Source organism: Notolepis coatsorum (assembly GCF_963971535.1).
Source record: "Notolepis coatsorum genome assembly, chromosome: 13".
Lineage (NCBI taxonomy): Eukaryota > Metazoa > Chordata > Actinopteri > Aulopiformes > Paralepididae > Notolepis > Notolepis coatsorum.
In genome coordinates this window covers 110,627,028-110,649,534 of record NC_140177.1, presented here as the reverse complement: position 1 = coordinate 110,649,534, position 22,507 = coordinate 110,627,028, and the positions used below count along the sequence as shown (strand labels likewise).

The 22,507-nt window shown below is 42.9% G+C and overlaps 1 protein-coding gene across 1 annotated transcript in view; it reads left to right on the top strand.

The window, feature by feature from the left end:
- Positions 1 to 22,507, top strand: part of LOC311239536 (SWI/SNF-related matrix-associated actin-dependent regulator of chromatin subfamily D member 3-like) — a 208,108-nt gene that overhangs the window by 173 nt on the left and 185,428 nt on the right. The window lies entirely within an intron of this gene.

Sequence of the window (22,507 nt, the reverse complement as noted above, 5' to 3'; positions counted from 1 at the left end):
CGACGACATGAACCAGTCTGTTTCAGACAGTAGGCCAATTCCCGTCTACTTTTGCAATGTGGACCATTGACCGATTTCATGATCCAGCTCTGCCCACGTATTGCCTTGGCTTTGGTCAGCTTTGTATGCGCGCTGAACAATTCCGAGTTATTTGAGAGAAGGCTGCTTTTCTTCATTTCTGACCGAAGAACCACGGCAGTATTTATTTGTTCTTAAATGTATTTGCTTAGATATGGTATGTAGCTATATGCTGCATAGGCCTAATGGTGGTAGACCGACTTATTGCTGATGATGACAGCTGGATGCGGATGAACTGCTCCTACCTGACGCACCTGCTCTTTTTGACTGCCTCGGCCTACCGGTACTTGCTCTATCAAATCGACAACTAAAATGGATGCATTACTGCCAATTCAGTAGGTTAGATTGCTAAAGAGTTCAATGGCCAAATACTTTACTGGAGATATTTATATGAGCAGAGGTTAAGGTTTTAATTATGAGGTTAGGCCTATAATTAGCACATGGTTATAGACTTCTCTGTAGTGATTTAGAACAAGGGAAACCAATTCCGCGTTCCAGTTTCATCTGGTTCTTCGACTAGTCTTGTAATTCTATGGTCTTGGGCCAGAAAACGTTTTACTGCTGCCTTGCTAATTTTAGAATTCACCTTAAGGCATTTTCATTGTTGAAATACACTGGGTGTAATAGGCCTACATTTATAAATGTCTCTCAGGCTTAAAAGTACTGGCAGACAGGGCTACAGTGATGGCCATCTCCAGGCTACCATAACCAAAGACCACAAAGGCCATGTCCCATAACCCAAGACCACAAAGGTCATGTCCCATAACCCAAGACCACTACCATAACCCAAGACCACAAAGGCCATGTCCCATAACCCAAGACCACTACCATAACCCAAGACCACAAAGGTCATGTCCCATAATCCAAGACCACAAAGGTCATGTCCCATAACCCAAGACCACTACCATAACCCAAGACCACAAAGGTCATGTCCCATAACCCAAGACCACTACCATAACCCAAGACCACTACCATAAACATAGGCGGCGGGTGAGCTGGACATTAGGGTAGGCTATAGATCGGATGAAACTCGCGCGTAGCGCGCAACATTTTTCTTTTTTGCTTGCACGCAAACGGTGCTGTCCAGGTTCTGATGTCACACCCACATCTAGGCTACTACAGCGAGCCCCACTCATTTCATATAGTGCAAATTAATTGTTCAAATGAAGGCATCCAATATGATTAACCATTGTCTTACCTTAATGCAGCAAAAGTTTCGGATGCGCCTCATTGGGAAAGGCCGTTCACAAGTTGCGGTGCCGACGGCAATGAAGGAAACGTTTTCCATAATTTGGATCTCATCATGCTTTGAAAACAATGTACATAGTAGCTCTAAAAAGTTTCCACGGTTTGATTAACTCTGACTCAGTCTCATCATGCCCTCGTAGAGCAAGCCCTTGGCCTCAGGTGATCCAGTGTTATGCCCAGGCGGCATGTAACTTGGAATGGAGTTCCAGGTCTTGGCAGCTCTCACGGAGAGGGCTGATTTGCTAAATGTACTTGTCCTTAATGGAAATTAGTGTTAGGATGCGAATAGACGCCACCCGGTACAACAGTTCTGAACCCGAACGCGGAACTGCAAGTTTGTTGGTAAAAGACTACACGCGAACCTGGAGGTGAACAATCGGAAAGTGGGGGTGGGGCTAGACCTTGGAGGGTTTTGAAGACCAGACTGGCATCGGTTAGTTTGGTGATGCGGCGTGATTGGTTACTGCCCGCAGTCTGGAATGTTAAACGGCCACCACACCTACTGCCATTGACACCTTGGTTGGCCGACCCTTTGCGTATTGTCACCACCGGGCTGCAGCAGCCCACACGCACACAATATCGTAGCCTAGGCTGCCTATAATAATGCGCAGACTGGGTCGGCATAGCCTCCCCTGGCCTTATATACGCGCCGCCTATGACCATAACCCAAGACCACAAAGGTCATGTCCCATAACCTAAGACCACTACCATAACCAAAGAAGACCACAAAGGTCATGTCCCATAACCTAAGACCACTACCATATGAATATAATGCAACAAATAGAACAATGAAGAGAGTGCATCAAGTGATATTCACGCAGTTCCTTCAGATTATTTGAAAAACTATTTTTGGTAAGTATCTAGACTAGGCCTGAGACTCAGCTAAACAGGTCAGGTACTGCTCAGCATAAACCCAACCAGGTAGGGGGGTACATTTTATTTAAATGTACTGGGGTGACAGCCCCCCCAACACACACACACACACACACACTCTTATGTAGCTACAATACAACTTGTAGTATACATAAAAGAAATGAGGGGAAAACGTAATATACATGATGTAATATAATATAATATGCATGACAAACTATGGATTCTCCACTTGGGGGTGCTCTTGTGTTGCATTATGAATGACAAGTAAGGAATATTTTCTCCAGAAATCCTATCCTGCCATTCCATTGGGTAGCCTCCAGTTTCATGAATCAAGTCTGTTTTGGACGGGAAAAAAAAGAGAGAGAAAGCTATCAAAATCTATCTGATAAAGATATCTTGAACAGAAGAATATTATATCATCACAAAGGTTCTTATTTCATTAATGAATGCATCTCATTTATTATTATTATTATTACTATTTATTTATTTGTATGCATTCATACCAGGGGAAAACAACAAATTATAGCAGTGAGACTGGGCACTATGCAGCAGTACAACTGATGGTAGCAACACCTAGGCTACAATTCTAATGACAGTGGATCTGGGGGGGGGGGGGGGGGGGGATACAAGGTCAACACAATATGCCATCAGAAAGCTCATTCATTATTTTCTGTTCATTCATATGTAATAAACATTGCTTTGAATTTTGCGTGTATGAATATTGAAGGTTTGAAATGTATAGGGATTGCAACATAATGATTTATACCTATGATGGCCATTCCAAAGCTTAATTTTGTGTAATAACAACAAGGGGGTGTAATGGTATAATGGTACACAGAAGGCCATGGTTCAGTACGTATCTTGGTTTTGGGGTCACAGTTCGGGACGAGTTTGGTACAACCATGGTAGTGATACTAAGCATCCACCGAGTACATTACTTGCCCACTGTTTAAATAGAAATAAAACCAATTTTGTTAATTTTCGCATTTCAGTGCCCACGTTCATCAAAAAAAAACTCAAATTTGTAAAATACAAAAATATCAATACTTATTTACATTATAAACTGAAAGTGTCTGCTGTGTTCATTGTGCTGAGCTAGGCTATTTAAACCCTGTAGGAGCTCAGAGGACCAGTCCAGACCAGCAAAAGTAGCTATGCTTGCGCGTTTGTCTTTTTTCTTCCGATCAGCTGTGAGGGAAAGTCACACGGAAGAAAGTTAGTGTGTGTGTGTTTCCATTGGTTAACCTTATTGGGTGAACAAGAAAAATATTAATATTTTCAGCCTATTGTAATGACCCTGCTGTGTTACAAACATATCATTCATTCATGGTTTTGTTTCAGCGACACCTGTAGTAAAGGGGAGGGAAGGAAAAGGGGAGAAACAGCCCAGTGCAGAGTGCACGGTTGTTATTGCTCTGTCCACTTAAGTCCACCCTAGTTCCACCTAGTGTCTTAGTCCACCCTGAGATGTATTCTTTGTATCGCTGCCTAACCGTGATGTCCATACTGTGATGTTGCGGGATGACTACACAAACAGTTACACCCCTACTTAACACATTCAGCGCCGGGCCTATATGACCAAATTAGGGCTAGCACGCCAGCGCTTTAATCAATGGGAGGACGGGGATATTTGCGACTGCTTAAAAAAAGATATCTTAAATTATGGCTATGGATTGGCGGTCAGGTGGCGTAGCGGAGATTGTGCTCGTCACCAATGCAAGAGGCTGCGGTCTCGACTCCCGGAGAGTCAGCATTGCCTTGGCTCGGGCTGATCGCTATACTAACTCGTTTGGCTGAGTTAGGGGGAGGGGAGCCATGGGTGGGTCCTGGGCGTTGTGGACAGCGACCCCTACAGTTCGGTCGGGGCGCCTGCTCAGCAAGGGTAGGATCTGGAGAGAGGTAGTGTGACCTTCCACACGTTACACTCTCCCCGTGAGAATCTGCACGGCCAGGCTGGCTGCCGGCTGGCTGCACATGCGTCGGAGGAAAGCATGTGACATTGTGACAGTCTCCGGCCTCTCGGACCAACAGTAGGGGAAAGTGCGCAACAACCAGGAAGGGGGTTGGGAATTGGCATAATGACTAACGGTGGGATGGGAGAAAAATCGGAAAAAGAAGGAGGGGGAAAAAGATAATAAAAAAAATAAAAAATTATGGCTATGGGTCTAATACACCCGTCGCTTATCAATGACTTGCTTGCAGTCAACATGTATGAAACGGATTGTTTTTTCATCGGTACATTTCCGTTTTATACCGTTTTGAATACGAGTATAGTTTTGGAGATTTCTAGTAATTCCAGAGAAAGACGCGATAATAGCCCTTTAGTGGAATACACAAAACACGTCGTAATTTTTCGGCTGATTTATGAATAGTTTTCAAATAAACGCTAGATTATCGATAGTATATGTGTCCTTATGCACGCTAGAGAAGCGGGCTGAAAAATCGCTTATCCGTGCCTTGCTCAGCACCAACGGCACACACACACACAGACATGTTGTGATCGCTATGAAAAAAACATCTGATTAACCCAAGACTGGTAACATAGAGTCAAGTCAAGAGTTTTTATTTGTCACGGCATACAAGTATACAATGAAATGCGGGGGGTCTTGCCTGCAACGATTGTGCATAATACAATAATAATATATAATAATATAATAAGAATCCAATAGAACGACATTGTGCAATAATACAAGTAAGTAATCAAAGTAGGGCATATCGGTATATGTACATGAGTTATTTACAGAGCATGGTAGAACATGCTAGGTCCTTACCTCACATCAGATGTTCTGCAAAAAGATTAATCAAATTCCTGATCGCCATTCCAAATATCGATCGCGTCCATTGATCCAACGTTATAGTCCAAAACACATAATCCACGCTGCTCCCAGTCCCCCCAGTCAACGTGGTACAACGATACTGCATGCCCGAGAAGCAAATGCACATCCCCAGCCAATCCAATCCAATGATGTGCAATACCATCCGGGAGACGATAGACGGCGGTATTTGCCCTTTTGCGAGCTCAGACCCATTCCCAACGATAACATCAGGTTGGATGGATGAAAATGAATGGATATCGCTAATAAAATAAATAACGATTAAAACCCGACTATACTCGTGATTGGCGCTCAAGCGTCGGCGAGTTAACCCGACTATACTCAGGGTCGGCACTGAATGTGTTAATACCAGTAGTTACACAGCTTTAATACACTTTTTAGCCATTTGACCACTCGATATTTGAAAAAATGAAAAGATTTAAAAGTCAAAAATCCCTCAAAGACCCCATTAACACATTCCCCGCCAATCATGTTGTACAGCGTTATTGCCAGCCATGCGTTGTCTGCCAAACCACGCTGTACAGCGATATTGAGATCAATATTTCATTTTTTCGCCATGGCATTCATAATTCATACATACACCTTCGGCGCTGCAGCTGGACCCTACGGCTCAAACAAAACGACGGCTCAATACTGCCGCCTGGTGGATGGTCGGGCGAGTTACACTGGTAAACAGGATATGGGGGCTGTGCGTCTATTAAATTCATCCGGCCGTCAGATATTGTTGCATGACTCCCGACAGACACAATGTACATATCGATCGCTTTATAAACTTAATAATCGATATGATTTCGGCGTTTATTGCGACATACAAACCGGAAATGGACCTAGGCGATCGACGTCCTATACCTGGGATCTTTCACCGCCAGTCTCATTGACGCACGGTAAGAGGACGCTGACGCTATTTTCAGCCCAATTGTTTATTCTTTTCACTGCAAACCGATCTGATCAATATATCACCCATACTACATAAAGCATTTACTGACGATCACGGAATTATAAACGACCCCACCCCCCCCCCCCCCCCCCCTTTCATCCGTGCATGATGACGCATAACGTATAGGATCATATACAGTTGCATTTTTTAATATAGCCTGTATCGGGAATAAATGGCAGTTGATAATCTATATATGCGTTTATGCCTATAACTCACGTTCTATGAATTACTGCAGAAAACGATAAAAACATACTTATATTCTAGAAGGTATTTTTGGAAGAATCTATGAATGAAAAAGTATAACGTTCCTACATCCTGAACAATAGATAATCGATGTTGAATGGGCCATAGTAATGTCAATTTAGCAATACAATTAAAAAAGTTATAGCCCTGCAAAGAAGGTGAACATCTCCATAGGCTTAGGCTATGTGTCCACTAAAAGCAATTTTTTCAAGGCGGACCGCTTTGAAAAAAGAAAAAAAAAAGCTCAGAGCGTTTTTCTGAGGCTCGCGCCAGCTGCGGCTCCGCCCCTTCCTCGATGAGTTACATTGATGAGCGCGCTCCTTTCCAAAAGTTGAACTAGTTTTAACTTTATGCGCTGGGAGCGCTCTGCCAAAAAACGCTGCCGCCGAGAGCTCATAAACGCGAGGCGCGGCGCTGGGAACTTTGCATGTACCTGGAGCATTAAAAAGTATATCCACTAGGGGGCAGATCATCCCTGGCCACAGGGACCAAAATAAGTAACCGCCAATGGCGGGCAGATTTAAGGTTTGGCGACTAACAATGAGAGGTCTGCCCGCCACCTGGCGTGTAGTTCATATCGATACTCTTATTTTGAAAATCCTGTGCGGGTCTCATTTCCGCCCCAAGCGCAGCTCCAGTCATAATATCTATGGCTCCGGCAGCTAACAACGTTCGGTTCATATGATACTCTTATTTTGAAAAAAACCCGTGGCAACTCTGCGAGTCATAACCGCCCAGTCCGTGCTTCTGTTGGCATTAAGCAGAGCAGGGCTACACAGCAGTGCGCCTATTTTGCGAGCAGAAATAAGTCTGTGGTGTTTTTTTTTCTCACAACGGGTCAAATGCATCTAACATGCGTTGCATCGTCGCCATTCCTTTATGCCCACACCGCCCGAAATGAACGTTACGTTAGCGTAAGCTAACAAGCTAATCCTGATCAGCGGCATAGAGAACAGCAGACAGTGTGGACTGATGAAAGGGAAATGTGGGGTGGGGGGGCACTCTCCCTTTCTCTGTGTGTGTGCGTGCGTTTGGAAAGACGATGAAGTCACTAGTCAGGACTCAGGACAGGAGTATATTATAGTAAACTGAGGATTACTGAGGATGGACAGATAATGTTGATATTCAAATATAAAAAAGTTTCGAGAGGAGTGGGAGTTTGAAGACAGACTAGACTACAATATGATGCGGGGGTGGTGAGTTGAAACAGTGTGTGTGTGTGTCGACCCCACTTCTATGTTTCAATAAATTATTTGCATTTAAAACTATTAACGCTGACTCATTCCTTCAGTCCACTCAAAATTATGCTAATATTCCTTGTTTATGATATTAATTGAAAATAGCATATGGGAGTATTATATAGTAATAATAACACATTGGCGATATACTAAAAAGCTATTTATAATTTTTGGCTGGTAAAAAAAATCTGCCTGGCTGGTAGTTTTTAAAATCTACCAGCTAAATGGCTGGTAAGTCAAAAAGTAAATTTTGTTCCCTGCCTGGCCAACACCAGAATATCTTCCTTGAGAACATCTGGATTTGCGCAACATAAACATTAATTAATGAACATGGCAACACTGACAGAGGTTGCCCTCACTGTACATGTGCTCAATTGCATCTTGCGGACGTGTAGTGTTTATTTCTGAGGATGCGCAAGTGGCTCGGGGGGTAGAGCAGTCGTCTGGCAATCCGGAGGTTCCCGGTTCGATTCCCGCTCCTCCCGGGCAGCGTGTCGATGTGTCCTTGAGCAAGACACTTAACCCCTAATTGCTTCCGATGAGCAGGTTGGCACCTTGCATGGTTGCCTCCGCCGTCGGTGTGTAAATGTATGAGTGAATGGGTAAAAATGTGAGTAACAAATTGTAAAGCGCTTTGGATAAAAGCGCTATATAAAAAAGCAGCCATTTACCATTTATATCAAGTAAGCAAGTATTAGGCTGCACGATTTTAGGAAATAATCTAATTGCGATTTTTCTGACAGATATTGCGATTTTTTTAAGCAGCCCCACAGATTGTATCTGGCCTACGCGGTGGGTCTTTTCAGGACACCGAGCCTGACATTTTTTCTTTTTACCTGGGAATCGATACCGATACCCAACAGTACCTTTTTTTCTGTACTTTACTCTCCCTCTCTGAAGTCTAAACTTCACAACACACAATCTAAAACCCCTTACCTCCCTCTCCCAAACCGATCTTGTATCTCAATGGGACTTCCTGGTTAAATAAATTAAAATAAATAAAAAATTCAGTTATTATTTTTTTGGCGATTTGATAATTGCATCATTCCAAATCGTGATTTTGATTTAAAATCGATTAATCGTTCAGCCCTACAAGTATATCAAAGGTTTAGGACCTTTTACGGCAAGGAGTCCATTTTGAAAATGGCTCCGAAAATCCCACTTATTATTATTATTATTATTATTATTATTATTATTATTATTATTATTATTATTATTATTATTATTATTATTATTATTATTATTATTATTATTATTATTATTATATTATTATTATTATTATTATTATTATTATTATTATTATTATTATGTACGAGAATGCGCTTTCAGTTGTGTCACGTTCTTCATTCAGTTGCGATCATTTCGGCAACTTAAGAGCACCTCTCCACGCATTCAGGAATCCGGAGGAGGACATCGTAGGTTTCTTCTTACAGACTTCTAACGAGGAAACTTACGAGAATGTTAGTGAATTCAATGAGGTCCATTTGACTACTATGAGAATCGTCATCACACATGGAATACAATTGGGCTCTTTGTGTCCACAGGAGTCTCCACTTTCCCAATACCTAATTCACTGTGATTCCAAAACTGTTTAGACATGTCAAGTCTTCTTCTCCCCGTTGTGAACTGTGCATCAGAATAATTTATTTTAAAGGTGGGTATATATTGTCATTATTGTGACAGGACTTTGGTAGAGATAAATCACCAGCTAAAAGTCATAGCCTATCTCAGACTTGAAGGGATGACAGTAAGTCAATGGAATGTCTTAACATTGAAGGCCAAAGCCATTTAGGTCCTTGGTTTTCAAGGACATGAACATTCTCATGTATCTAGTCATATCAGACTGTGTGTGTGTGTGTGCACGTGCACGCGCCCCGCCCTCAAACTCCCATCTCTTTCAGGAGCCCGGTGGTTGGCCACAAACTCTCTGCAGCCTAACCCTACAGATTATTATTATTATTTTAACAGATATTGCAATTGCAAATATGATTCACGAATGATATTGACATGCCGTTGAGTAATTGCTTCAAGTCTGCCTGGACCGGAACTACTTTCGAAGCAGTTGCTGGATGGACCATACTTTTAAATAGAAGAAATGTATTGTAGGATTTGATCTTTTCATAAAGGCCATGTTGACAAATCACTGTCATTCCCTCCACAGTCTCCCCTGCAATCACAACATGTAGCTTGTAAAACAAATCTTGCCAAGAGGCAATCTATAGGCGGACACTAAATACGTATACACCTTTTTAGTAAAGGCTTGCTCATTTGTATTAGGCCTAACAAAAATAATAGTTGGTTTCAGGTTGGTTGTCAGTTTGGCCATGGGTAGGTAGGGAATTTATTTTTATTTTTTTTTTATTTTATTCTTTCCCACGGCGACTATGGATAGGGAATTTCTTTATTTACTTAACCCTTTCACTGCCACACGACAGAAGGTTAGCCCTTTACTATCACACAACCGACGGCGATGCTCCATCATTAGCATCATTAGCTCCGCGGATGCGGAGCTAATGATGCTAATGATGGAGCATCGCCGTCGGTTGTGTGATAGTAAAGGGCTAACCTTCTGTATTGTCACAGTGAAAGGGTTAACCGGCTGTCGTGTGGCAGTGAAAGGGTTAAAATGTTCACAACAACATGGATGCATGTACTCTGCCAGCATGTTTAATATCCATAATACTAAATGTTTGACTAAGATTTCTATGAAACTTTATTCTAAAAAAAAAAAAAAAAAAAAAGGATATTTTTTTTTTTAATATATAATTTTTTTTTAAAACTCATAAAATATATTGGGTCGCACCTAAATCGGCAGGGTCGGTCGGCAACCTGAAACCAACCATTATTTTTGTTAGGCCTTATAAACCGAAAACATTACTATCATGTTCTGCTATAATACACACATGGATGCCGGCCCCTGGCACAGCACAAGGGTGTCATAAAGTAGGTCATTCGGTGACATACATCAGCATACAGCTTTACAGATTACACTCAGCCACTATTACTAATTCAACAGATGAAAACATGTTCTTGTATCTTTATTTCAAACCCCTCACAAATAGTAAAGGTTTCGAACTTGCAAACATGATTCCTCGAATCCCATGTTTTGTCTCCAGGGATATAAAGCACACCATTAATTGTCTCAATGGCATTTACATTTAGTAATTTACCTGTAACTGGTACTTATCCAAGTGACCTCCAATTGTGTACAACAAAGCCAGCAAAGTGATACACTCCTGAGTCCTGGCAAGTCAAAAAAAACAGTGGTATTTTTTATCTAAAAGTAGTGGTGCACGATATATCGGCCGCCGATATAGTCATTTTTTTACACATCGGTATCGTTCCGATATCAAGATAGGGCAGATATAAAAAGAAAGTAGGCGGGTGGGGGTAACTGTACATTGGATTATCGACGAAACCTTACTTGGTCCAAGAAGAGGGTCTTGTGTATTACTGGGTTAGGACATTTACAGCGGCCAGTTTCGAATTGCCGTCTCCCGTAGGTGCTCCTTGAGAGTGGTTTTAAGTGGGTAGTGATTCACATTCTTTTACAGCTGTGGGTAGGGCGTTCCACATTGATGTGGCATAATTGCGAAACGTGTTTAGTCCCTTGTTTGAGCCGAATCTGGGTTTAACATGATTTGTGGAGCTCCCTCTGGTGTTGTGGTCGTGGTATTCACTGACCTTTGGGAAGTATTTTGACATGTACATGGGTACCTTAGTCGTGTAGTGTATCTTTTTTTTTTTTTATCCACTTTTTCTCCCATTTTCTATATTTTTCTCCCATCCCAATTTCGTATCATCCAATTCAACCCTCCCCTGTCATGAACGCTGTTTCTTGCCTCCCACAAGCCGGCTGCAATGTGGACTAAGTCATACATAGCACAAGTCCCCTCCGGTACTTGAGGTAACAGCAGTCGCATCTTTTCACCTGCGCAGCTCGATCTCTCAGTGGCGAGGAGTAACGCGTGGGAGGCTCACGCTGCCCCCGACACTTCCTGATTCTACTGCGCAGGCGCTCCAACCGACCTGTAGGAGACGCGGTCCACAACACCCGATCCCCACCCTTCAGTTTCCCTCCCCGTAATACGGCCAATGTGTATTACTGCGGACGACCAGCTAAACTGAAAACAATGTGGAGAGCTGGATTCGAACACGCGAACCCAGCGTCTCCACATTGGTGGCGAGTGCCTTGCCCACTACACCACCTAGCCGCCCGTCGTGTAGTGTATCTTGTAGACCAGGCCCATTGCAATTTGCTGTACTCTGTCGTCTACTCTAAGCCATCCTAGGTTGTCAAAGTGGGCAGGGGTGAGGTGGGTTCTAGGAGTAAGGTCAAGCAGTAGTCTGAGCAGTTTGTTTTGTGATGTTTTGTTTTTAGCGCCTTTGAGGTGCTTTGGTACCATGAGGTGCAAGCATAGTCGTAGTACCCTTGAATGAGTGCTCCTGCTAGAGTCTTCAGGGTATTCTTGTTTACCAGAGAGGAGATCCGGTACAAGAATCTAGTTCGTTGGTTGACTTTTTTTATTACATTACATACCGGTAAATATCAGTATCGGCCAGAACAGCAATATTAATATCGGTTATCGGTATCGGCCACAATTTTCACATCGGTGCATCACTATCTAAAAGTGCTTCACTTTGAGTGCATAGCAACGTATGGACAGTAAGGAGGACAGTATTAAGTATGAAGGACCACACCTAGATTCTTGTGGTTGGGGAAAAGAGACACAGCTACATTCTCTGTGGTGATTGAAACTCGGTCAACTGGGAGCATTTAGCCAGTAGGTGTAGTAGCTCCATTTAGCTCAAGTTCAGTTTGAGGTGGTTGGTTGTCATCCAGGTGGGAATGTCAGACAGAGGCTCGGATTCGTTCAGAGGCTTGAGTATCTGAAGAAGGGAAAGAGTTGAGAATCATCAGCATAGCAGTGGTATGATAAGGCATTAGATTTGATGGTGTCACTCAGAGATTTGGTGTAGAGAGAAAAGAGGAGGCGACCAAGGACGGCGCCCCCCTGACCTGTCCATAGGGGCTGCAAGTCTGACGGGGTGCTGCTCCTCCATGAAGGTAAAGTCGTCAATGTAGGATGTCAGCCATGTTAGCGCAGAGCAAGGGATGTTAGCAGAGCAAGGGATGCGAGGTGGATCTGGTGGTTGACTGCTAACGGGTCCAGGAGAGGCCCTTCACTCTTGCCAGGTAGAGAGCCTCTGTGAGGGCAGTCAGAGTGACCCAGTCTTCTTTTTTTTTTATCTACCTTTTCTCCCATTTTCAATTTTTCTCCCATCCCAATTTCGTATTGTCCAATTCTACCCTCCCCTGTCTCGAACGCTGTTAGGCCATGCCTCCCACAGGCCGGCTGCAATGTGGACGAAGCCTTGCATCACGTGTCCCCTCCGGTACACGAGGAAGAGTGACCCAGTCTTGAAGCTCGACTGGTTTGGGTCCAGGAGGTAATTCTGTAACAGATAAGATAAGAAGAGAGTTGGTTAGAAACGGCATGTTCAAGTGATTTCAAGAGAGAAGAGAGACTGGGTGATAGTTATCTACAATGGCAGGGTATTTTGAGGAGAGGTGTGACTCTGGCTCGTTTTATAGCAGCAGGGACCTCTCCGGAGATGAGGGAGGAATTGATGGTTGTGGTCAGGAATGGGAGGATGTCTGTTGAAATGGTCTGGAGGAGTGGGGAGGGTATCGAGTCCAGCATGTAGTAGTGGGACGGTTGGATGTCACCAGTGTCAGGCCTTCATCATCTATAAGATAAGATGAAGCAACTGCAGATATTCTCTACCTTTTTCCTCATAGGAGTATGCCAAGTCCTCCACAGAAAGGGAGGTTAGGAAAGGCAGGACATGCTGGCATGCAGTTCATGGATGTTCTTAGGCGCTCAATCTTATGGTGAAAGAAGGAGGATTTGACAGTAGCAATGTTTTTGGAGAATAGTGACAAGCAGTTATGGTAGGTACTAGGTAGTGATGTCACCAAGGAGGCGGGTCTTCTTACATTCCCCTCTGCAGCTCACAGGCTTTGTCTTTATTCTCAAACCACATAAATAAACCATGGTCTGGGTTAGGGCTGCAACGATGCATAGTCGTTGTCGATGATGTCGACCATGACATTTAGTTGATTTGCATATTCATGACCCGTCTTTGCAGTGGAAATGGCAGACTAACTAGTGCGCAATGAATGAATAAATCACGTTCAAAATAAAATCACTTTATATATTACTCTACAGTGCAAGCGTTGGGAGGGGCTGAGCCTGTATGCTTTCCCTCTCTCTCTCTCCCTCTCTTTTTATCTGTACGTTCAATGATTTTAAGTATCCAAATGTTACGCTATGAGAAAGTAACTGGATAGTTGATGATAATAAATATTTCACTTCATTAGCAGAAATATTCTAAAATCATTAAGTTCTCAAATAATTTTCTGAGGATGGCCAGATAATGTTGATATTTAAACTTAAAAAATAATAATGCATAATAAATGTATACAGGATCATGCAACATAAAAAAAATGGTTGTAGGAATGGTTTGGGAGAGGGATGTAGGGAGGGGTTTTTAGTTTGTGTGGTGTGATAACAATGTTGAAATTGAGAGGTTTACCGGTATCGATTCCCAGGTACCGGTAACTAGGGGTGTAACGGTACACAAAATCCACGGTTCGGTACGTACCTCGGTTTTGAAGTCACGGTTCGGTATTTTCTCGGTACAGTGGTACAATAAAAAAAAAAAAAAAATTAAAAAAAAATTATATAAATTATACTTTTTTTTTTTTTATATATACAGCTACTGTTTTATATATACTGTTTTTTTTAGTAATAACTAGAAAGTAATGGTATTTATTCAACAACAGGTGATTGATTAATGATACTAATACAAATCTATACAATGAGTATGGGGCTGCAGCACTGCAGATATACCCTACTCCAATGATCCACACGGACATTATTCGTTGCTGCACTTGCTTCCAGAAGGCTGAGGCTCCGTTGAAGTAGCACAGAGGATCTGTTGTGATTTTTGCACAATAAATATTCAACATTCTCTTTTGAGACTCCGCCTCAGACTCTTATCATTTGGCACTAAAAGCTAAACATTGTCACCGATATGGCTGTCCGCAACATGTCATTAATTGTGTACGCGACGTGGTCGATCACTAGTGATGACGACGTGAGCTAGGTTAGCTAGCATGAGCTACCGGGAGATGGAAAGACTGTAACTTTACTGGTGAAAATGTGATTTACGTTGGAATACTCCTTTGCCAACTTGCTGTACTTTGCTTGCAGGTCTGCAGCCATTATTGCTGGATTATGAATAGCCCCAACTTTAGCCAAGGTAACGTTATGGCTAAACCTTTAACGTTAGTTAATGCTAGCTTTCGGTTAGCTGTTCAATGTTAATAACACCACCAAGCGAACCCATCAGAGCTCCCCGTCAACACCGCTCTGTCGGGAGGATGGCATTTAAGAAGGTATCTGCTGTTAAAATGACAAACGGCATTGACACTTTAATTCATGGTCGACACACGTTTGTTTTATAATGCTCACAGCAGACCGCAGTGTTGTTGATAAATTACGTGGGGCCGGGGGGATTTAAGTTCCGCAAAAAAAGGTTCCGCACCGTTGCAATCGTACGGTGCACAGCCCGTACTGTACCGGAGGACCACATTGACGCGGTACAGTACGTATCCGCGTGCCGTTACACCCCTACCGGTAACGGTATCGGTTAAAATGTGAACGGTACTAGGTACCCAACCCTAGCTATAATGAGTCGATAGATAAAAGGTAGTAATGGCATGTAGGTTACTCACCCTACTCATGTACAGCAGGCATCCACACTACACAGCATTTACACGCATAAATAAACTTCATGGCTCATCTCCTACTCTGGGTATTCAGTAGGTGGTGTCAGAGAGGCAACTACCCATGTGAGATAGGAGAGTAGTACCACACTTGAAATGTTAATACATTTTGAAATGTTCAACTTCAAATTGTTGTTTTTTCTGGTAATTGAATCTGGGTTGTGAGTGGCTGGCATGTTTTGTGTTGCGAGGGGACAGAGCTTGTCGAAGGAGGTTGAGCGCACTGGAATGAGCATGAAGGGAGAGCAGAGAACGTCTCACCTGGGGGTAAAGGCGACAGGTAGCCCCTTTCGTGACTGTGATTCACCAAGTGAAATCACTTCCTAGCCCATAGCAAACCAACGTATGGTGACCATGAAGGACTGGTTCTGCCCGAACCGAACATTTTAAATATTTTTTATAAACTGGTCAACACTGCATTATTTCCGGCGTTGGGTGCATGATGCGCATACGCTGTGATCACAGCGCAGGCGCACCAGGCAGCCAAATACGAAAATAAAGCTGTTTTGAGCAGTGTTGACCAGTTTATAAAAAATATTTTAAATGTTTATTAGCAACGCAGAGCTTTCAAACCATCACGTATTTTTGTCCGAAACCCTCATGCAACTGCGAGTAGCCGAGTACCTTTGAAATTTCTCTGTGATACTTGTATAACGAACGGTTCGGGCAGAACCAGTCCTTCATGGTCAACATACGTTGGTTTGCTATGGGCTAGGAAGTGACTGTGGTTTCACTCTGTGAATCACAGTCAGGAAAGGAAAGGGGTTAGGGGACAGGGTGACAGAGGGGAGGGGGACAAGGAGCGGAGGTTGCATCTGAATGGGACAGTGTGAGATGGAGTGGATACAAAAAGATACAAAGAGGACGAGGCAAGTGTATTTTATATAGCACATTTCATACACAGAGGCAATTCAAAGGGCTTCACATACAAATAGATCAAAAGGGAAGAGCCTTTCTGCAGTGTTCTGGAACATGGAGGGGAGCTACTGTGGTGGTGATCGTGCCTTCAGGCACGGGGGAATATGAGCTACCTTGTGGGTGGGAGGCATGGTTTTGATTGATTGATTGAAAACTTTATTAACAGATTGCAGAATGGGTACAGTACAGTACAGCTCAATACATACAATTGTTAAGGGGATGCAGACCAGAGAAAGACTTTCGTCTTGTTTACATCAGGGTCCCCCATTTTCAATTCATCATAACATATATGACACTAGGGTTGTCACGATACTAACATTTTAGTTTCGATACTATACCAATATTAATTTCGATACTTTCGATACTTTCCCTCAAAATCAGGGAAACACTCTCAGATGTCATTATTGTTCTTTATTTTAAAACACAACAATGACAAGAATAAATAAATTAAATTAAAAGCAATGGCATTCAAAATGCTGAAGAACTTTCTTTGCACTCAAAACAGTTGCTGTACAAGGTTTCTGAACCCAGCTTTCTCAACTGTATATATATATTGGAACTTGGTCCATACTAGGGATGCACCGAATGGGAAATTCTTGGCCGAAACCGATACCGAAAATAGAAAACAGTTGGCCGAAAGCCGAAAGGCCGAAAATGATTCATAGAATAGAATTTTTTTTACCAATGTTGTGGAACATTATGATTATGGAAAAACTTAACTTAAATAATAAATAATCACTATTATGTTTCAAGTTTCTTTAATAGTTGTCATACAGAAGTACAGAATACTTTTATACAAAATGCTTCTTACTGTTACGCTCCAGAGACTGTGCAAGACAAGATAAGTATGAAATAAAATAACATAGTATAGCATGTAAATTAGAAGTAAAAAAATGAGGTCACAGTGTTCAGTATAGACATATGTACAATGTTCGATGCAGAATAGACGTAACTGAGTTACCATATAATATACAATACTATGCAGTGTACTAATATACAATACTATATAGTGCAAGGCAGAAATGGGATGAGGTGCAATTTAGGTACAATTTACAGTAGGTGTACGAGTTGTAGTGCAAATCCTTTATCAATAAATATAAAGTGTGTTTGTGTGATCTAAAGTGTGGAGAGTGGGTGCTGCAGTGTGTTGTTTGTTTAAGTGAGTGTGGGTGTGTGTGCTGTGTGCATTTGATGGTTGTTGCATAGTGTTTATTGTTCGTTTAGCAGCCTAATGGCCTGGGGATAGAAGCTTCTTCTGAGTCTTTCTGTGCTCGCCTTAAGACTCCGGTATCGCTTGCCTGACCGCAGCAGTTCAAATAGGCAGTTGTTCGGGTGGCTGGAGTCCTTGATAATTCTCTTAGCCTTCCCCCTGCACCGCTTGTTGTAAATGTTCTGGAGGGTGGGGAGCCCCCCTCCAATTGTGCGTTCGGCTGAACGTGTCACTTTTTGTAGTCTGCTACGGTCTTGTGCAGTGCTATTCCCAAACCAGGAGGTGATGTTGCCAGTCAGGATGCTCTCTATTGTACATGAGTAGAAGTTCCTAAGGATCTTCTGACTGACTTGGAACTTCCTTAGGCGCCTGAGGAAGTAGAGGCGTTGTCGTGCCTTCTTCACAACACTGTCAATGTGTGTGGTCCATGTCAAGTCCTCGGATATGTGGGCTCTGAGGTACTTGAAACTGTTCACTCATACTGTTCATAAAACATTTATTCAGCACTTCTGAATGCATACAGTACATTAATTCCATCTTTTCTCTGGCTGCGCAGCGGACATCTGTGCTCTACTGAGCGCACCTTTCTAGTCCCCAGCTGAATGTGCTCGCTTGACTCGGCACAGTAGACGCGCGACAGACAGACAGCGTCAATGTGAGAAACACAATCCCCCCCCCCTCTCGCTCTGAATAATATGCATATTAGATCACTCAGTGATTAACCGCGACGGGCATAATAAGGATATAAAAGCATGTTAAAGACGCATTTATTGGACGCGTTGCGCGCAGAGTTTACATAGAAACAGCGCGACTCCCGACAGCGCGACATCATCACAACAACACGCAAATAATATGCATATTAGATCACTCAGTGATTAACCGCAACGGGCATAATAAGGATATAAAAGCATGTTAAAGACGCATTTATTGGACGCGTTGCGCGCAGAGTTTACATAGAAACAGCGCGACTCCCGACAGCGCGACATCATCACAACAACACGCGAGGTTGTTAGGTTGTTTCTGTTTCGGTGATATATTTTCGGTGAAAAAACTCTTTCGACCGAAAGCCGAAAGGCCATTTTTTGCCATTTTCGGCCGAAAACTTTCAGTGCCGAAATTTCGGTGCATCCCTAGTCCATACAGATGAACTCTGCGACTGCCCTGTTGAGCCTTTTATCATCTTTGGACTAATACTTAATATGCTGCTCAAAAAAAGTGGAGGTTAGGTTGCTTCTGAGTGGGGGGAGTCACTATGCAGCAGACTTCTGTAGTTAAAAAATATTCAAGAGGGGTGCTCCAGTAGCACACCATGTTACCGCGCTGCGTCGCGGGACTCCGTGCTGCGTCACGGATCTGGTTGACTCCGAGTTCGATTCCCGGACTCGCCGTCATTTGCCGAATGTCTCCCCCTGCTCTCTCTCCCGTTTCACCCTACAACTGTCGGTCATGCTTGACCAGAAAAGCGATAAACGCTAAAAAATAAAGTAAAAAAAAAAAAAAAAAAAATATTCAAGGGGTAGAAAAAGTATGGTTTTTGTCATAGCAGAGGGCCTAATTAGTTTGAGATACCATAAGTTACCTAGAAAACATTTTGATGAGTGAGACTGATTATAGCCTATCATAATCTAGAACTAGGTTATGTCATATTGTAGGCTGTTTAACAAAAATAAAATAGATTTCCGTTGTCTTTATACAGTATGTATGAACCATTAATGGGCAATTGTCAAATGTCTCTGTATAAATCACGTTTGTGACTAAGCCATAGAGATGCTGTGTTTACTAGCTTTCAGCACGGCAGTTTAGGCTATGTATAGCTTATTATTAGGCTTTTCAATTTATTTTCTATTCTTGCGAATAGCATTGTGGACATTTTCTAATGCTCGTATAAGGAACTGTAGTCACGAGAGCTAGCATAGCCCGTCCAACGAACGTTGGCATCAACGGCACGACCACAGCACCGACAGGAGCCACTGCAGCACGCAACGCCAGCCACCACAACCATCTGCAATCTCAGTGAGCATCTCCACTGACCAACGTCAGCTAGCTAGCCCCAACCAGAACCACGGCTCGCTAGCCACACAAGCCAACGTTAGCCGAGTCCACTCCATGCAAAACGTGCCAGCCAGCCAACGCCAATCAACAAAGATCCTCACCGCGACTGCCGATGGTTATGATAACTAACTAATCGCAGTGAGGATCTTCATTGATCAACGTTAGCTAGCCAGCACACCCCGCACAGAGCAAACTCGGCCAACGCCAGCCCATATAGCCAGCGAACCACAACTCTAGTCAAAGCCAGCCAGTGCCAATCAACAAAGATGGCACAACTTCGAACATAAAAAAAAAAAAAAAAAAATCGAGGGAGCTCCAGTAGCTCACCGCGTACCTCGAACGCTATTTCGGCGTCGGGGACGCGTGTACCTGTTCCGCAACAGTAAGTGACTTCCGGGGTAGGCCTGATTGGCCCCGACAGGCACGTGACGCGGCAAACTCAGGACGCGTGTAGCTTTATGCCAAGCAAGCAGTGCAAAAATTTACCGTAGTGGCATGCAGTAATGCGCCTTTCATTTTCGCGGAAATAGGCTGTCTATTGCCATTCTCTTTGACAAACTCTAACCTTAACCAGCTCCTTAACAGCGCCTAAACTTAACCGTTCTAACCTTAACCAACTCCGAAACAATGCCTAACCTTAACCTTAACCATAGAAATTATATTGCCATTCTCTTTGACAAACTCTAACCTTAACCAGCTCCTTAACAGCGCCTAAACTTAACCGTTCTAACCTTAACCAACTCCGAAACAATGCCTAACCTTAATCGGCGAAAGAATACACGTTAAAAAAAAATCACGTTAAAAAATATTTTCGATGGGATTCGAACTCGCCAGCAAACAAGCCATAGGATCCACAGCCATGTGTCCTTGCCGATTGAGCTATTTGTTGGATACTGAATAAGGGGCGGTGACTTATATATATTGAGCTCCGCTCGTGTCGCATGCGCGGGCACCTCGCGCGAGCACGCCGGCGCACGCACGCACCTGAGCGAGCACGCCGCCGCCGGTGCACGCACGGTAGCATTTGTCTGAAAAGAAGGGCGCTTTACCGCACTAGCGTGCGGTGACGAATGCGGAAGCATTTTTGCACTGCTTGCTTGGCATTAACGTACAGGCGGTCAGGACGCGCAACGAGGCTGCTGAGAGCTGTCGCGCGGAAATAGGCTGTCTATTGCCATTCTCTAACACAAACTCTAACCTTAACCAGCTCCTTAACAGCGCCTAAACTTAACCGTTCTAACCTTAACCAACTCCGAAACAATGCCTAACCTTAACCTTAACCTTAACCATGCCTAACCTTAACCATAGAAAGAATATTGCCATTCTCTAAGACAAACTCTAACCTTAACCAGCTCCTTAACAGCGCCTAAACTTAACCGTTCTAACCTTAACCAACTCCGAAACAATGCCTAACCTTAACCTTAACCTTAACCATGCCTAACCTTAACCGGCGAAAGAATACACGTTAAAAAAAAAATCACGTTAAAAAAAAAAGATTTGATGGGATTCGAACTGACCAACAACGGACCGCAGGATCGCAGGACCGCTGCTCTGCCAGGTGAGCTATAGCGCCGAATGAGAGTCATGGTGTATTTGGACGTAAGCTCTGCCGCTCGGCTCCGCGGAGCGTGCCGCGCGGCAGAGAAAGTTGCGCGTCACGTGCCTGTCGGGGCCAATCAGGCCTACCCCGGAAGTCACTTACTGTTGCGGAACAGTTACACGCGTCGGGGACAACCGTGCGCGTCACGGATCTGGGGTACACGAGTTCGACTCCTGGACTCGCCGTATTTTCTCAGAGTGTCTTTCCCCCGATCTATACCCCATTCAACCTGTTTCTGTCGGTCATGCTTGACCAGAAAAAGCGATAAACGCTAAAAGAACCAGCTGACTGGTCAAAGTAAAAAAAAAAAAAAAAAAACGAAGTTTAATTTTTAATTTTTTTTAACTTCGATTTGTGTGTGTGTGTGTGTGTGTGTGTGTGTGTGTGTGTGTGCATGGGGCCATTGGGTGGGGCCGGGGGACAAATACACTGGAGGAAAGTAACCCAGCTCAGCACTGCCCAAATTATATCATCACTATTGCCTGTTTGAAGGATATCATCCTCAAACACATATACACCTACATGCCTTGTAGAATTCCACACATAAGAAAGAAAGATACTGGGATGAATAAACAAAATAGGAAATAAAATGTAGAAATGCATGCAATACATAAATAAATATGAATCTCCATATATGAAATATAACATTTAGATAAGGTGCTACTGAGATGTTTTGGTGAGTTCTTTGTTTTTTTGTGGAAGTTGCCCTTCTTAAAAATGCATGAACATTCACTGATAATTGGTCTGTAGTGGATTCTACATTGCCGGACCATGTAGAATCCGGACCTTGTAGACTGACATAATTATGTGCATAGTTTAGTCTACACAGGCCATATTTCAAATAATCAAAATCTTACTTCATTCATCTTAAACATTCTTGATTTGGGGGATTGGTAGTTCCCATGAAATCTGAAGTTGTTCAAACGACAACAGCGATCCACCTTGAATTAAATCACACAGCCGAGTGAAACCTTGTTGGATGCGTCACAGTCACGAAAGGGGCTACTTAATTAATTAATCCAACCCACTTTATTTATAGAGCACATTTAAAAACAACAAAGTTTACGAAAGTGCTGTACAAGTCCCACAACATAAGATAAAAAAATAAAAATAAATTTAAAAAAGGATATTAAATTTTTTTTTTTTTTTTTTTTTTTCTCCGAAGCTTCGAATTAAAATCGAAGCTCGGCCCCGAAGCTTCGATTGCCAAAAAAAGCTTCGAAGGTCAGCCCTAATATTAGTGCTGTCAGGCGATTAAAAAAATGAATCTAATTAATTACAGGATTTGTAATTAATTAATCTAATTAATCGCATTTTAATCGCATAACCATTTTATTCCTGATATTCTATATTCTATAATCATATTTCAAATTGCATGTGTCCGGATGGCAGAATTCAGTACTGTATCTACAAAACCTTCT